The sequence below is a fragment of the Sciurus vulgaris genome (genome assembly GCF_902686455.1).
Source record: "Sciurus vulgaris genome assembly, chromosome: 8".
NCBI lineage: Eukaryota > Metazoa > Chordata > Mammalia > Rodentia > Sciuridae > Sciurus > Sciurus vulgaris.
This window is the reverse complement of record NC_136468.1, coordinates 102,543,194-102,557,896: the sequence shown is the minus strand read 5'-3', so window position 1 is coordinate 102,557,896 and position 14,703 is coordinate 102,543,194.

Below are 14,703 nucleotides of genomic sequence, written 5' to 3'. Positions count from 1 at the left end.
CTCGCAATCATCCTGCCTCAACCTCCTGAGCCGCTGGGTTTACAGGCGTGTGTCACCGTGCCCGGCCTGAGCTGATGAATTTTTGAAGTGAGAATGAAGAGAGAACAGAAAGGACCCAAACTAAATTTCTCTCTCTAACTGACCTGTCTCGTTAAGAATCAGAGGGCAAGAGAAAGAAGAACGTGAAGAAATAAAAAGAACAAGTACTTTACCAGGTGAAGCAAGAGAATATTGGCATTTGAAAACCATCCAGAGTTTTCAAAGGTTTCTCCTTCATAGATGTTCTCTTATCCTCCATTGCTACTCCCTAGTTTGGACCCCCATCATCTCCCAGGTGGATTCCACAGCATCCGTTTAACCCCCTTTCCACGCTCCTGACCCTTCCTTGAATCTGGACTCCTGAAGTCCTTCTATACTTTCCCCTTCACTACTGAATGAACTCGAAACTCCTTAGCATGAAAGCTTCTCCCTGTGCAGATTCCTTGTCTATGCCTCCTGAATTAACTTTCACGCCACTTCTTCTTTACCTTTGGTGCCCAACTACCTGAACCTGTATCTCAGAGGTCCTCAACTATGATCCAACTCATCTTTGTCCCTTAGGATTGTGGGGTATCACAAGGAATATATTGCTAATAATAGAATTCTGAAGTTTGTGAATATTTTTCTTTTTAATTAATATAAACTCAGTTTATAGAGAGAGTTTCAGAGCTCTCTCTCTAAACTGCACACTCTCCTTTGTCCATATTCCTACATGCTATGTTTTTTGGAATAGAAGAACAGGAGTAGTTTGTGAAATGTGTCATGTATGTAAAAGTCATCTGCCATGGGGTTAAGGTAGGGGAAATGCACAGAACCACTGATACGGATTATGTAATGCAATAATCAGTGTTCCACCTGTAGCAACTGCCAAACTTAATTATAATTACACATTGCTCCCACTGTGAGTGCCTCAAGAGTATAAACTTTTACCTCTGCACCTGGAACTTGAAAATACCTAATAAAAATGGAAGGAATTCTTTTCTTCCGAGGGTCAAATGAAGTTAGAGCTCCTTGGGCCCATGATGTTTTCTGGAAGAGAGAATTTTGTGCGGTTTGGCTAGGAATAGAGAAGGGAATGAGTAGTGAGGAAAGAGAGGAAAACAGATGTAGGCTATTATTTCAATGATTTTTGTCCATTAAAGAAAGGAGAACTATACAGCAATGCATAGAAAAGCAACTAAATTCCAATGAACACTTAGCTTCCTCAGTTCTTATTGTTCCCAGTCTGGCTCTTTTCCAACCTTTTCATAAAATGATTGTGGCCAAGGTCACAGATAACTGTTTCCAAATGCATCACACATCTAAATTGCTCATCTCCTTTGATGTCTCAGCAGCATTCAACTGAGTAGCCCAGTCTGTCTAAACTCCCTACCACTCTCCTTTCCCATGTCATTGACAGGCTGACCTATAAGGACTGGATTTTCTTCTCTCCTTTTCAGTCCCTCCTCTACTGGTGGCTCCTGCATCTTCATGCTAGAGCAGAGGTTTTGGACTGAGCCTTCTGGGCTTTCACCCTTCCTTCCTGCCCACTAACTATTCCAAAGGCTTTGAATACCAACTATGTCAATGGCTCCCCCTTTTTTCTTTTAAAAAAAAAATCAGTCCACTATTATAGAGTCAATTGCATACCAAACATCTTCACATAACTATCTCACAAGCACCTCAGTGCATTTTTCAAATTAAATCATCTTTTTTTTTCTCAAATCCCAGTAAAATGGCACCACTGTCTTCTTACTTGCTCAAGTCTGAAAACTTAGAATCATAATTCTCTCTGCCTTCTTCCTGACCTTTCCTCCGTATCCAGTTTCTAACCAGGTCTTGTCAAAGTATATCACTTTTGAAATATATTATCATCCATCTCTGTCTCTCCAGCTCCACTCTCACCATTTGGTTTAAACCACCATCATCTCTCACCCAAGGTTATTGCAAATAACACTTAATGGGCTCTCGGCTTCCATTGCCTTCTGATCCATTTTTCGTGCACAAGTGTGGATCCTATTTCTACTCTATTCTCAAAATTCTTCAAACTCTTGGGGTAAAAATGAAATTTTCGGAGATGACCTGTCAGGATCTTGCAGGATCTGACCACTTCTTATTTCTCCAGTCCTTCTTCAGACCAGTCCTGTCCCCTCACATGCTCATAACGTGCAGACACCTGGGTTCTCTATCTCTCACATATGCCAAGTTTCATTCTCCCTAAAGGTTTTGCACATGTGATTTTCTTAGCCCAGAATTAATTCTCGTCTCCTGCCCATGCTCTTGACAATTCCTACCCGATCTGCATGCCTCAGCTAAAATGTCCCTTGCTCAAAGTGCAATTCCCTGCCATCTTTCAAATAGAATTAAGAAATGTAAGGCTATCACTAAATTATCCTTCGTTGTCCTTTATTCTTCTTCATAGCACTTATCAGAAGTAGTCTTTATGTTTATGTATATTTGTTTAAAATCTTTCTTCCTTATTAGACTGAAACTCCATGAATTCAGGAGCATAGCCCAGGGCTTGCATATAATAGGTACTATAATAAATGCTTATTAAATGAGTGAATAAATAAGTGAATATTAAGTGATTATTTGAGAATGAAAGATAAAAAGTCTAGAGCTTATAGACTTCAACAATTAAACCCGTATCTAAAGGAAGTCACTAAATAAATGATGCTTGACTCATGGATTTGACAAAAATACTGAGGGCTCATATTTACTAAGTAATAAGGACAGGCTTAAAGCACTTCATGTGTAACGTCACTTACACATAAAAGCCTACGAGCTTACATACGAGAAAGTCAGGAAATAGAAATTTTAATTAACACACCCAAAAGACAAAAATCTGGGAAGAAGAGAAACTGAGATTCAAACCTAGGCAGTGTGTCTCTAGAGCTTTCATACTTCAGCGCTATTTAATTCAGAATTTCCCAATTGGTGAACCATGAATGAATTACAGATGTGCCACCAGAAATTGATTCGTTTGGCCCTGGGGCAGCCAACCTGGTGGCCTGAGGCTGTGAGCAGCTTTGATCAGGCAGGGCTCCTCAGAGGGTGGAAGATCGGGTCTGGTGTACCAAGTACCCTGAACTTGGGTGTCTACCTAAGCAGCAACTGCAGAGCAAGTTACTGTGGGATGCGGACAGTGTCCCTGAAGCTACTAGAGAAGTTAGTGTCCTAGGTGCTCCAGAGGTGCAGAGAACAGCCTGAGAGGCAGGGAGGTAGAGGATGTTAGGCAGGAAATTCTGTCTTCACGTAATTGAGGACAGCTGTCTGGTTGTGGCAGACATGTCCTTCTAGGCATAACTCAGCTAGCAGCAAAGCATCTGTCCTAAGAATGCACGTGGATTCTGCTAATGCAAGCTTCACCATTATCTTGAAATGCTTTATTTAAAACTGATTGCTTTGGAAATCCCTTCTCATTTCCACCTTTGTCAAGGAAAGAAAAAGAAGAACTTTTAAACACTTCAATATAATTTCAACTTTTGTAAATTTTGAATAGTTGTAAAATAAAACGCTTAAAATGTTTTATTACCTGTCTGTGAACAAAGTTACTCATTGATGGTGACTATAAAGGCTTTAAAGAAATGAGCTTAAAATCTCTTAATTGGAAGTTCTTTGTAGTCATTTGAAGCATAAAACCTGTTATGTAAAAGTTAGGTTCATGAAAGCAGGCTCAAACTCTTCACCAAAAAATGTTGAAAAGACATTATGTAGAACTCTCAGGTAAATTTTATATTAATACCTTTAATACTTTTTATTTTATTTTTCTTGTTCTAATGACATAATATAAAAAAAATGCAACTTTTTTCACCAAGCACCATATAGATGCCCCAAATCCTATCCAGCTTACTCCAATGATCATTTTCTGTGTGTACTATAATGAGAATAAGGCTGACAAGTCTCTCTCTGCACGATACTTTATTTGAAGTGTGCTCATTTTTTGATGCATTTATGTACTGCAGAGACGTGGCCCCATTCAACCACACCAGACAACTTGCAGTTACCTCTGAACAAAGCACACTCTCTTGCTGTTTCCTCTGTGTAGTTGTTAAGAGCAGAGACTCTGGAGTTGGAATGCCTGATTGGAATTTCAATTTTGCCACTTATTAGCTGTGCGACACTGAGCGGGCAACCTAACCTTTCTGTTTTATCATCTAAAAAGGGGTCATGACAGTCACAAGCTCAGAACTAAAGCAGTTATACACACACACACACACACACACACACACACACATATACACACACACACACACACACACACACACACACACACACACATAAGATGCCTGGCATACAGCAGGTGCTCCCAAAATATCAGCTGTTGTTTCTCCCTCCCTCTTTTTTTCCTTATGCTTATCTTCTGTGTTCCTCCAAGTCTTTTCTTTTCCTACCCACCATGGACTAGAGACCGCCTTAGGAGAACACAGAACCTAGTGTCACCTATCATTAGCACTTACCATGGAGCATGGCCATTTTCATTTTCTTGCCTGTTACCCAGCCCTCCCTCATTACAGCAAGCTCCTTGAGAACAGAAATTGTCCCATTTGCTCATAAATTCCCAGCTCCTGCTGTGGTGCCTGGTACTCAATAACTAGTCAACAGACAGTGCCTGAATGAAGGAGCCCCATTTCTGCAGCAACAAATTGGGAAGACAGGAAGAAGGTGTGCAACTTTTCTAACACATATTTAGAAATATGATTACGAGGTTGGTTACTTCCTCACTCCCTCTCTCTTGTCCTGACTCCTCCTTGGCCTTTTTATCATGGCATACGACAGCGTCCCCTTTTCCATACATATATCCATCCAGCTTCTCTTTTGCTATGTGTCCATTTCAGAGTTGCAGGTGGTTCAGAGGAAGGCTTGGGGCACATTGGTGCTGGGCGCACGTTAGGCGGTGTGTTGGTAGGAGTTTCTCAAGCTCTAGCAGTGTGCGGAGATTTTGTCATGAAACGGCTCTGGTTGCTCAGGGTTGGTCCCTGAGTCTAGTCCTGAGCAAGGGCAGCATGTTCTGGACAACACATATCACCACGGTGATGGTTCCCAGTGCCAGCTGTGCAAAGCTCTGTACTCTGTCTCAGTCAGTAAACTGAAGCCCACCTACTTCAAAGCAATAGGAGTTTGTCAAGCATTTTCATTCTTGCCTTAATTAGTCACCCAAGTCCACTTCTCTGTTGTTCCCAACATCTGGACTGTTGAAGGTGTTGTTTTCTTATATGTGATTTGTTGTCATGTCTTTCCTTTAACAAATTAAAATAGCAGAGAAAACAGTGGGCCACATTACAGAGAAAACTGATTTTCCAACCATCACAACACAAATCTTGGATAAGCCGTTAAAAGCTTCAGTGCTCACAGGGAGTAACTTAAAAATGAAGAATAAAAATAGGAAGGAAAGAAACTTTTCTAAAAGTAAAAAGTATGGATGTATTGGTATGGGAAGAGGAAGAGCAGAACAGGGAGCTGGGTTTGCACTGGGTTAACACAGTCCTCACAACCACCCAATGAAATAGATAGTATCACCACATTTATAGAAGGACAAACTGCAACATGTAAGAATTAAATCATAACCTTGAGCCACAGAAAAACTTCTGAAACTAAAATCTTTCCAACCTGATGCTCTCCCCACTTTTCTTCCTCCCACCCTTACTTTCCTTTTACCCCTAGTTTCTTCCATGTTTTATGTTATTTTTTATATGTTCTCTTTATATATACATGAAAGTAGAGTGTATTTTGACATATTATACATACATGAAGTATAACTTTCCATCCTTGTGGTTGTACATGATGTGGAGTTTCTCTGGTTGTGCATTCATTTCTGAACATAGGAAAGCTCTGTCTTATTCATTCATAGATTTCCAGTTTAACCAGTACTATTTCTCCCCACTTTTCTTGCTATTAAGAAGGGTTGACAAATCCACAGGTCAAATTTGACTCTTCACCTATTTTTGTACAGTTGTAAGATGGAAATAATTTTGTATATTTAAATGTTGGGGAAAATCGGATGAGGAATAACATTTTGTGGCACATGAAAATTAGAAAAACTGTATGGAATTCAAGGGCAGTCTCCATAATAGAGATGTACTGGAACATACCTGTTCTTTTGTGTACTGGTGTCTTGCTGCTTTTGCACTACAATGGTAGAGGTGAGCAGGGACTGTATAGGGCCTGAAAAGTCTAAACTATTTACTACAGATGAGTTTTCCCTAATTCAAAAATCAAATAGTCAAAATGCTACAATCCAAAATTTGGGCATTGAATTGACACCACAAGAGAAAAATTCCACACTATGAACTTTGTTTTCAGCACAAAATTATGAAATATACTGTACAAAATTACCTTTAGAGTATGTGTTATAATTTGTCTATATAACATAAATGAATTTCATTTTTTAGACTGGGTCCCATCCCCAACATACCTCGCTAATATATACAAATATCCCCAATTCGAAAAAACTCAAAATCCAAAAAAGTTCTGGTCCTGAACTTTCAGACAAGAGAGACAATCTGTGCCTGGTCTTTACAGAAGAAGTTTGCCAACCCTTTACTAAGGCAATGATTTTTGTTTAGGGAAGTTTATTAAGTAACAGGAGAAGGAATCATTTCGTTTCTTAAAATAGTCTCTTAAATTCTAAGAAGAAAAAGCCAATCATTAAATGATATCAAATTAATATTTTAGTATAGTAAATATGTTAATCTTTGTTCACCTGGATGATGAGCTAACATCTGTCTCCTCTATGCATATCTTTACCCTTTTCTTCTCGGTATTTACCTCTGTAATTTGCAGGGTATTTGCCAAGGAAGAACTTAGCAGAGGGGAAGAATGGAGACAGTCCTTTTCTGGCTCTGCTTCTAACTAAATTAAGCAAATCACTTAATCTTCTTTGATTTAAATTTCCTTATCTCCAAATTGTGGGCTGGACAAGATAATCCCTATGGTCCCTTACAGTAATAAAATTACAGGCCTCTGTGACTTAGAACATAATTTAAAAATGTTAAATGATCACTAAGGTTTATAGCCGTTATGGTTTTGCATTTATGGTAGATCGGTGACCATATTTATGATTTATTTTACTCCAATCCTTAGTCAGTATCTTGACTCCCAATTATGGCACTATCCCTGTAGGAAAATATGAGCAACTTTATGATGATTTGCTTCTCAAGAAGATTTCCAGGGATGCACTGGGGGAAAAACTATATAAACTTTTATAGTTCTCCAGTTTATTGCCAAATGGAGATTTGGGGGTCTTTAGGAAAGGACTAAAATATACACTGGTATAAGTTTTAAATGGGTATACTTTTTATCTTTTTCTTTTTCTTTTTTTTTTTAGTTAAATAACATACTTCTAGTAATTGACAATAAAGAGATCGAATCACTTTTCCAAAATGTTCCCTCCTTTGATCACAGATCCAACCTCTGAAACACTGTGTTTCTTAGTGGTACCTGATAAAAAACCTGAAACTCCTGTCTCTTCTGATTGGTGAATCGCGCAGGGAGGCTCAAGAGCAGAATGTCTTCCTACCCAGGGCAAGCACGCTTCATTCTGCATTGCCACTGTGTCACTCACTGACTTCAGGTGGGGCTGGCATGACCATAAAACATCTGTAGCAGGAACTCCTCATCCAAGGAACCTGCAGAGCTGGGACTCGGGATCAGAAGATACTAAGCCTACCTTCCCTGGGGCAAGAGCCGAGTTATAGGAATGAGTGGGAGTCTTCCATAGTCACTGTCCAAGATAGTATCAGTGATTTCTAATTCTCTCCTAATCCTTCAGCTTCATGTCACCCAGTCATAAAATTACGTACTGGACCATGTGCTATACATTTCTACATGGAAGTAGAATAGAAAGCAGAAACTCAGTGGTGGACTAAACAAAAGTAGAGTATATTAGATTCCTTTTTAAAATAAATGTGTTTTATTTGTTCCCCCTGGAGATCTCAGGTTGTTTACAGCTGGGTAAGACTCAAAGTCTCTTCATATGCGAGAAGATGACTATATGGTGTGTCATCCTGTATCTGGAATGGCCACCAAAGACTGATGTATTGAAGGCTTGGTCCCCAATTAACCAAAAATATTAACATATAGGACACTGGTCCAAGAAATTAACATTCCAAATTCCCAAATGCATCTTTCTTGCTAATATTCCAAGTGCAGAAATTTTTTTATTTGTGTAATTAGATCCTGGGATAGACCAAATTCTAAGCTATATACCTGATCAGACTGGAAGGCTTCAAAAATGGCATATGGTATGTTTGGGAAAAAAAAAAAAAAAAAAAAAAACAACAACAACAAAATGAGGAGGGAAAAAGGCATGGTTGAGGGCCAGAAGATGATAACTGGAAAATCTTCTTGCTGTGATGGTTTCCATTACAGTGGTGTTGCTATCCACCAAAGCTCTTCCCTTTCCACAGGGATTCATGTCCTGCCTCTGATCTCCCTGCCACGCTCTACCCTATGTCTACTGGCTTCAATCTCACACTCCCGTGAAATACCCCAACAGCACTAATATGTTCCACTATTTCACTGAGAAGCAAAGTTGGCTTCACATAATGATCTATAACATCACATTTTCTAACCTCCTATGCTCAAAGTGGGATGTTTGAATCATCAGCATTCACATCATCTGGGAGTCTGCTAGAAATGCAGAACCTCAGTTCCCAGCCCAGACTACTGAAAATGATTGTACCCCACATCAGAACTCCTGACTGGGATGCACATTTAAGTTTGAAAGTCACCATGTTAATCCCAGTTCCCTCGCCTCTCCCAGCATCTATGACAGTGCCCAGCACATAGTAGATGCTCAGTAAATGTTTATTCTGGAAATTAAATGAACAAATTTGGTGGGCATTGCTTTAATTCACAACTCATTTAACCACTTTTGGCACCTGTATGGCGATTTCATTCTCTGACAACTTCCTTTCTTGCTTTCCTTCACACTGCTGAAACTTTCTTTGCCTTCTCACTTTTATTCCCTGGATCATCATCAGTAGTCTACCACTTGGATGTATTCACTTGCCCAAGATTGTGCTACCTCATCTTCTCTTCAGGTCTGTTTGCTTTTCCTGGTGAGCCCATCCTTCCTCTTATTTTCCACAAAAATATACTCAGGATTTCCAATTTTTTATCTCCAACTCAAAACTTCCCCCACCTGACTCCTTAGTTTGTGTATCAAGTATCCTAACAACATTTCAAACTCTTATTACCACATAGCTTCACACTCAAGATATCAACTGGAACATATTTTTCCTGCCCTGCCACCCACAAATCCCCTCAATTCACCCTGCCCTTCCAATCCTGCATTCTATGTTAGATTCATGCCAGCAACATCTCACCAAAGTAAAAAGGGGGAATTGCTCTCCATTTAATCCCTTACAAATCAAACCCAATCAGACATCCTATCTCCTACATCTGGATGTAACAGATTCATCCCAAGGAATTGTGAATGACTTTGAGGTAGAGAGTCATTCATTCTCTCTAGGGTCTGAAGCTGCACACAGTGAACTTTCTTGCTACCAGAGATCTTGTTTTCTACCAGATGGTTGGACAGAACTAGTCCTCAGCAAGACACTCTGGATAAATCTAGAGGTAGAGATGAAGAAAGGGTCCTGACAGAGATGCCTGGATGGTCATCTGCATTCTTGCTCCCTGGAACTTGCTCTTATCTTATCCTTCTATTGAATTACCCTTTTCCACTTCAACCACTGGGTTCGTGTGACCCAAACATAAGTACGGGTACATGAACCTCAGCTGAGAGGCCACAGCAGCAACCACCAGGGTTCCAAGGCTGATGATCACAGACTGGCTTGCTCGGGGTGCTGGGGTGCATACAAACCCATTCTCAAAAGGTTTTATTGGATTTCATAAACTTTAGTCAAACAATCTTGGCAGAAAGGATATTGGTCCCTAAAAAAAAACGTGACCCTATTATCCAATCAGCCTTTAATTCCCAAGGACTAAAAATATATGAACCGTTGAAGATATAATAACTCAACAGTTTGGGTGTGTCTTTATCAAGCTAGTTAGAGAAACCAGCACAGTGGTGCACACCTAAAATCCAGGCAACTTAGGAAGCTGAGGCAGGAGGATTGCAAGTTCAAAGCCAACCTTAGCAAATTAGTGAGGCCCCTAATCGACTTGGTGGACCTGTCTCTAAATAAAAAATTTAAAAGTGTTGGGGATGTGGTTCAGTAGTTAAGCACCCTCCAGTTCAATCCTAGTACCCTCCCTCAAAAAAAGCTATTTAGAGAGGTGAAGATAATATTGGGGTTTCCCTTTTGCAAGAGTTGTAGGTCCAGTGTAGTTCGGTTTTGCAGTTCTGCTCTCTTAAAGCTGTGGACTCCAGGACAGGCCTAGTCTTTCCCCCTTTGGGAGGCTGTATGCAGTGCTGAGCGGCCGCCTTACCAAGCCGGAAGCCATACAATTGCAAATAAACAAATGAGAACAAAACTTTTTTAACACATAAGTTTATTCCCCTGAGTGAACTTTCTTACATACAGAGTAAATTGGGAGAGAGTTAAAATTGGGGAAAATGAAAAGCAGTGTTTGGGGCCAGAATGTGGGACTGGTTGAACCCTATGAAACTGGTCAAAGATGGACTGATACCTATCCTGGCAGCCTACCTGTCCATTTCCTCATTGAAAAGAATGAGTGTGACAGAATCCCTCTGCTCCAGGCACACAGATCCACAGTATCCTGATTTTGAACAGGTCACTTTTTGGACCCATACTAAGTGAAGTTGGTAAAGGAGGGGCTGAAGGTAAGAGGAGCCCCCAGTACTAGAGGAAGTATGGTCTTGAAGTTTCCTCTAGTAGGTCTCTGCCCAATTTAAATTCCACCCAAACTTGAGTTGAGAGCACTCTTCTAGATCTCTAAGGTGACCTGTTGTCAATGAACTCTTCAGTTTCTATTTAAGAAGAATAATACCCAGTTTCATTTTCTTATGGTTTATCTCCCCTTGTGGCACTTTATTTATTTGTTCGTTTGTTAGTTCATTCTTTCGTTCATTCATTTGTCATTTATTTTAAAATGTTTATTGAGATCCTACCCTGGAACACTCTATGTAACTTTAAAATACGGGGAAAAGAAAACAAGTTGAGTATCTATGTACCCGGCATGGAATAAGCTAGTATTTTACTTATACCTCTGAATATTTTTTTTAAAGGAAATCTTAGGATTTCATTTCACTCTCAGGAACTGCAACTCAGAGGGTCTGAGTAACTTGCTCAAAAATATATGAACAAGAAGGAACAGAAGTAAATTACTGTGGTTCTTTATTCAGTCTTTGTTACTCAAAACTGAGATGAATCTTAAGGTTAAAGGCATTTCTCCTAACTTGACAGCAAGTGAGGGATAAATACTTTTCTTCACTAGATCTTCTGCAAATGAGTTAAGAATGGGAAGACTTTGAGTCCACAGTAACCCAGGAAAGCCTTTTGTGAATGCTCCCAGAAAGCAAGCTGTGACTGAGTTTATGATTCTGGGAGGTGAGTCATTTCCCTCGGGAAACATGGATCTTTTTGCCCATTCCTGCAACAGAGCATGGTGTGATGACAATCCAAAAAAAAAAAAAAAAAAAAAAAAAGAAAAGAAAAAGAAAGAAAGAAACAAATAAGTTCTCTTAAAAGCCTAAGACCTTATCCTTAGTACAAGACTTTATTATAAAAAGTACCTTGTCTGCACAGAACACCTTCTCATTGGGTTTGGAAATATGCAGGAATTTAATTAGTGCCTAAATCTCTCTATTTGGGCAAGCTTGAATGGATTCTTCATGGTCAGGTCCTTCTTTGGGAAAACTCTAACCTTGATGTCTATCTTTCCGGCACTTTTCCAATCAACGCTGTGATTATTTAACATTTTTTAAAAAGAAAGGTGTTTATTCTGATTTTCTGATTGTAGCCTTCTGATAAGACCAGAATCCAGATAATCCAGGATAACTAACTACTTTTGCTCTTAATTGCCTGGCCCATATAAAGATAATTTACTCAATTCTCCGCTTCATTTTCATGTGTAGATGAAGTCTGACTGTAGTTGCTCAGGCACTATTAATTCAAGTTAACAAGCAAACCTAGATGGCAATAAATTTGTATTCCAGGCTCAACTTTGATTTTACTTAGAGTTTTTCATACATATGTGCTCATTGGCGTGCCTTTCTTTGAAATTTGCTTGAAGATAGATACCACATGTAACCTTGAATAATTAGGTTCTAAGACTTATCTCATATTGGTAGGTTTTAAGTAGTTAGCAGAATGAATATTTTTATTTAGTACTTTAAATAGTAAAAAGTGGAGCATGTTTCTCTAGATGGTATCTTGAGAACTAAAGCACATGTAGAATCAATGCTTTTGAATATTATGTGAAACTTCAAAAAAGGAAATAAAATGCAATGATTCATTCTTAATTGATGCAGGAATAAAATTAAGAACTATGTATATATTGATACTTCACTGTAATAGTGTGTCTTTTACACCAGAATCTCCAAAACCCTTTTGGTAGTATCACCTAATCTCATGTATCAGGTGGAATAAGCAAAGCCAGCATGACACATTGACCTTTTTTTTTTTTTTATTTTGGTACTGGGGATTGAACCCAGGGATGCTTAACCACTGAACCACATCCCCAGCCCTTTTTATATTTTATTTAGAAACAGGATCTCACAAAGTTCCTTAGGACCTTGCTAAGTTGCTGAGGCTGGCTTTGAACTCAAGATCCTCCAAACCCAGCCTCCCCAGCTTGCTGGCATGGGACACAGCACACGGCATTAACACTGTCCTTCTATCTCTAGAATTTGACATGTTTTACCTACCTTGGTGTCTGTCAGCCTCACTACTGTGCTTCATCCCAAGAGCTCAGCCTCAGTCATCACCTCGTATTGTCAATGGGTTACAGATCCCTAATACTAATACTCTGGGTTTCATGTCAACCAATTATTAAAAAGAGTACAGGACCAAATACCATAAACTTACCTGGAAGTAAAATATTAAGAAAAACCTGGTGGTGGTCTGAAAAGAAGTGGGGTATGTTGTGTTCTTCCTTTCTGTAACTGTTTTCTTTGTTCCCCCAAGACTGCAGGATGCTTGTGTAGTCTCTCCATGACTGTATAGTGCCATGGTCAGAAAACTGGAAATTCATACTGATGAGTCCACATCAGTCTGAGGAGACTGTGGTTGCAACTTAAACCACCCCTAGCGCCGTGCAGCTGACCCTGGAGAAAGAATATCACAGATCATCCTACCTGTCGTGGGTCCCCATCCTGATATCTGTCGTGCATTACTCAGTCCATTTCCTTTATAATGCTCATCATGCATGTGTGGGGGCATGAGTGTGCACATGTGTGCATTTGTGTTTATCTTCTCCTCTTGAATTCTAAGCTTTGTCAGGGCAAGGAATGTGATCACCATCATATTCCCCAGTAGTCTGTGCAGTCTCTGTCACACATATCATTGGGCTCAATGCCCATTTGTTGAATGAATACATGGATGGAATGGAGACTTCAATCTAAAGTCTCTCGTACTGCAGGCAACCAGAAGTGGGAAGGAGACCTTATCTCTTCACCAACATTTGCCTGTGCACTGTCATCCAGCAAGCTGTACTTGCTGATGGGTTTGAGTACAGAGAAATCTGGAGTGTGGCAAAGGGTCAGGTGCCTTTCATCCTTGCATTTTTCTGAATGTGTATCAATCAATGACTTCTAACATGGTACTGGGCATGGAAGAGAAGCATATTACCCAGAATTGCAAGTTGTTTGAGGAAGAAATTTGCACCCAAGAGCTCTTTAGTAATAGACTCTTGATGTAGTTTTGTGACATTGTATATTTTCAGTAGACAATCTCTTCAATGAGTCACCCCTTCAATAGATGAGGTAGGATGTGTCTTCCTTACTGAGTATGACAAAGGCTGTAAATGACAATGTGGGACTCAGTTGGCATAAAAAAAAAAAAACACACAGACACAAAAAATGGGGGATGAGGAAAATTTGCTTTTCATGCATTTACTAATCCAGACAGCAGGCTCTCTTTCATATACCCCCATCTCATTTCCTTTACATGATAATTCCATGAGATGGATATCATTATTTCTAATTTATAGGTAACAAACTGAGCAAACTGATTTGGCAAAGCTACATAACTAGGTAAAGATGGAGAAAGATTTAAATCCAGATCTGCTCTGTCTTGTATGTGCTCTTGATTAATATTAAAACCCCAAAGAAGTAAGATTACTTGTCACCATCATAGAAAGCAGAGTCATATGCTACATGTTATGGATAGAAAGATGGATGGATAGAGAGATAAATAGGTGGACTTCTACCAGTGACCTTCTCTGTACAACTTGTGCTTCCTTTTCAGCCATGCCAGACCGTGAATGAGGTTTCACAATAACAACAGTTAAAAAAAAAAAAAAAAAAAAACAGTTTAAAAAATCACTGGCTCTGAACTCCCAGCTATTGGAATCATGTACTCCTATGGTCCTATGCCCTCCCTTCTTCTGCTAGGGATCTCTGGGGCCTCACATTCTCTTAGGTATTCCCTAACATTCTCTCAGAGCACCATACACATTGTTTTCTCTGACAGTCCATCTGGGCCTGGCTGACTTGCTGATGTTTGGGGGGTAAGACCCATTATTTTTCTTATCATTATTCATGTTTACACTCACTCTGATCTCAGAGCTCTTCTTCTGAATTCCACAGTTCTT